We start from the raw sequence: 4,006 nt of genomic DNA, 5'->3' as shown, positions 1-4,006 counted from the left end.
TGACCTCCCCTCTTTTGGAACCAAGTTAGAGTCACTAAAAAAAGGAAAAAAAATTCATGGCCCCATAAGGTTTGTTTTAGAAAGTTCATTCCAGAAGAAAAATTCAAAGAGAAAAAAAAAATAAAAGAGAAAAATAGAAAAAGAAGAAAAAGAAAAAAAAGAAAAAAAAGGAAAAATAGTAACAAAAAGTATCTCTTTGAACTACGTTCGACCTGTTCTTGTCACCATAAGATACGTAGGTAGCCTTACGGTTCGGTCACACCAAATAAAATATTTCATAATCCCACGAAGTCAGGATGGGGCAGTTTTTCTTAGAATTTCCATCTAAAAAAAGAGAGAGAGAAGAGAGAATCAAATTCTCTTGTTTTAGAAATTGAGGCAATGTTTTAAAATGGATTCCAAAAGTTGTAAATAAGTTAATTCTGTTATCTTAGTTATTTTGAACCTTTATAATATCCTTTCTTTCTAACCCTGTCCAAAAGCCACATTACAGTCCAAGAAAGACCTCCCAGATAATCTTTGAGAGTGCTGAGTTAGCCATGCCAAGAGAATATGATATTATTACCATGGTTAATTCCTTGTCATTTGTAGAATCAAAGGAAATAAGAAGAAAAGAACAAAATGAGAGAGTCTTATTGGTGAAAACCTTCACAGGCACCATAAGGCGATGGTGAGTTGAGAGAAAGAACAAAATGAGAGAGTCTTGATGGTGAAAACCCTTCGGGCACTACAAGTCGAATAAGGACCGTGATTCATATAGGATAATCGGAGCATTGAAGCCCAATTTCACGGCTTAGAGATACAACGAGAGTTGAACATTAGACTTGCTTGACAGATTAGGCCACTTAATCCAAAATCCATGTCACAGTCATTAGAGTTGGTATCCACATTTGATAAGTTTCTACTTGGTGATTTTCTTGTTAGATGTCATCTCTTTCCGTTGTCCCTTTAACTCTGGTTTTCTTACGTTGTTTAAGTCCTCTTGAGTCTGTTTTGTCAGAACAAGTAAGAAATGACTTCAAAATCTGCTACCAGCTTTCCAATTGCACAAAGCGGAGTCTGGCTAGCACGTCAAAGTGGCATAAGTCAGGAAAGAGTAGTATGCGCATTGAGTGGGTGGCAATTTACGTGCTTTGGGATTCATGTGAAATACAAAGGTTTGGTATATGTCAATTCATGAGCACAATGCAACAGATAGAGGGTATTGGTTTTGAATGGATCGGAGGTATTTTCTATGATAAGGGTGACACAGAAAGTGGTTAGTCAATAAACAAGTAAGGTCTTTCAAGTTGAAATCAAAGTTATCATGGCAAGTGAAGGAGCAATCGCCCTCAAAGTCAAGGCCACAAACCAACCACCATGTTTAAATTCACAAGTTTTCTTTATTTGAAATAGGGACGAAGACTAAGTCCAAATCAAAGCTTGGAAGCTTGAATTTTTCAAGTTCCGTGCCCAAGTTTTGTCAGCACAAAGGCTGTTTGAGAAGGTTTTACTTGCTAGGCATTCCCCTAGTTGAGAAGGTTTTAACCTCCTACACATTCCCCTAGTTGAGAAGACCATTACCTCCTAGGCATTTTCCCTAGTTGAGAAGAACCGTACCTCCTAGGTATTCTCCCTAGTCAGAAGAGTTTTTAGCTTTTAAGTTCAGGGGTCCCGCCTGCAGAATATGATTAGTTTTAGTTTCCTTAAATTATTAATCTTTAGCATTCCTTAAGTTCAGGGGTCCCGCATGGAGAATAGGGTTAGTTTTAGTTTTCTAAGTTGTTAATCTCAAAGTTCAAGGGTCCCGTCATTTTTTAGTTCCTTTAAGTTGTTAATCTTAGTTTTTCTTAAGTTCAGGGGTCCCGCCTATAGAATAGGGTCAGTTTTAGGTTTTTTATGTTGTTAATCTTTAGTTTTCCTTTAGTTCAGGGTTCAGCCTGAAGAATAGGGTCAAGTTTTAGTTTAATCAAGCTCAGTTTATATTTTTCCTTAAGCTCAATCTCACTGAGACATCCTAGTCGAGTCGTTAATTTTACTCTCATTATTGCATCTTTCATCAATAGCATAGTTGATTTATAATTTTGCAAACAACTTACAAATCCTCCTAGTGCAAACAGGGGCAGAAAATTTTGTTCGTCTTGTTGTTTTGATTGCAGGCACCCACCTGGATAACAGGGTGAACTTTCAATTTTTAAGCTCAAGTCAAAGAGGCATCAGGAGCCCGCTTGAAGAACGGGGTCAAATTTCAATTTCGTTCAAAATCAAGCAGGAGGATCCCGCCTGAAGAATAGGGTCAACTTTGAGTTTTCAAGTTCAAGTCAGAGGTATCAGGAGCCCGCCTAAAAAACATGGTCAATTCAGTTTTCAGGTTCTAGTCGGAGAGGCATCAGGAGCCCGCCTGAAGAACATGGTCAACATTCAGTTTTCAAGATTCACGTCAAAGACAACAGAATCCCGCCTGGAGAATAGGGGCAATTTTTAGTTCAAATCATGAGTAGCACGAGCCCACCCGAAAGACAAGGTTTGCAAGCTCAAGTCTACTCAAATTTCATGTTTATTTCAAGTCGAAGCAGCAAGAGCCCGCCTGAAGAACATGTCAACTTTCAGTTTTCTTCAAATTCAAGTCAGCAGGATGCCCACCTGAAGAATAGGGTGAATTTTCAGTTTCATGTTGAAGGAGCAAGTGGAGATTCAAGGAAGATTCAAGACAAGAATTAGATAGGATCTTGTATTTTTCTTTTATATTTGCTGTAATTTTTCCTTTTATTTTGATGTAATGGCAGGAACCGCGGATCGGAACCTCGACGACACTTCACACGACTCTCCACCTCGGTATACTCCATTATTATTCCTACTTTTGAACTACACGTGACCTGATTCCCTTAGAACCCAGGATATGTAGGCTGTCCAAAACCAGGGCTCGGTCACATTCTCCTTTCTTTTTGTTTTTGGTCTCTCTAAATAAGGGTCGGGTCAAAAAACCTGTCTCGTCGTTCTTTGTCTCTTCGTGTTTCCGGTCAAAGAGGGGCAGCTGTAGACATGTAATTTTTGACCCGCGCAACTTTTAAAAGTAGAAGTTTAAAATACTTACTTATTTTCATTTTTAAAGGATTTCAGTCAAATTTTAATTTTAATTTTAGAATATAACTTTGAAAATACAAAAAATAGTTTCCTCTTTTGTTTTCTTTATTTATTTCTGTGTGGTTTAGGTTACTAGTATTTTTATAGTTATATTATGATTTTTAACCTTCTTTCCTTACCTTTTATTATAACCTTTGAAAAATACCAAAAAAATAGTTTTAGCCTATAGGGTTGATTTTGCATTTTTATATTAATTATAGAGGGAAGTACCTAATATTTTTCATATAATACATTCAGATTTATTGAGTCTAGTTTTGAATTGATTTCAAAGAAATTTAGCCCGCTTGATTAGCCCATTTTCGGATGTTCTTAGGCACAAATTTGGGCAGCCCACCCCTCACCCTTCATTAACCCTAAGAGACCCCCATCAACTTCTTCTTCTTCACCCTTAAGACACCCTAAAAACCCTAGAGCCATCAGCAACCCTAATCCCCCTACACAAAACAGCTGCCAACCTCCATTCACCTCACCAGTCCGCCGCCGACGACCCCTTTAACACCAATCAGCCAACACCAGCGACCCTACCCCATCTCGCCTAGAGCCGCCTCCCACGAAATCCCCCCCTCTCTCGTTTTCCTGTCGCCGGCGAAGTCAGCCACCCACAAGCCACCTCTGCTGTCTCCCCAACTGAACCATACTCGCCGGACTTGGCAGATTTTGTCGTGGATCGGAATGAAACTCGCCGTTTTAGGTCAAATTTTTCTGCTTTGTGTGATGATTTCCTACTAAAAAATTCCTGAAGAGAAAGAAATACAAAAAAAAAAGAGATAGAACATTTCAATTTCCTCGTTCAGTTTTTGCTTCAAACAACGGAGTCCGTTTGGATCCGACAGCTATTTCGGGTTGACTCGGAGTGTCGTTGAGGTCGAGTTCATCAATTCGA

Source organism: Nicotiana attenuata, unplaced genomic scaffold, assembly GCF_001879085.1.
Source record: "Nicotiana attenuata strain UT unplaced genomic scaffold, NIATTr2, whole genome shotgun sequence".
Lineage (NCBI taxonomy): Eukaryota > Viridiplantae > Streptophyta > Magnoliopsida > Solanales > Solanaceae > Nicotiana > Nicotiana attenuata.
Note: the sequence above shows the minus strand (reverse complement) of the source record.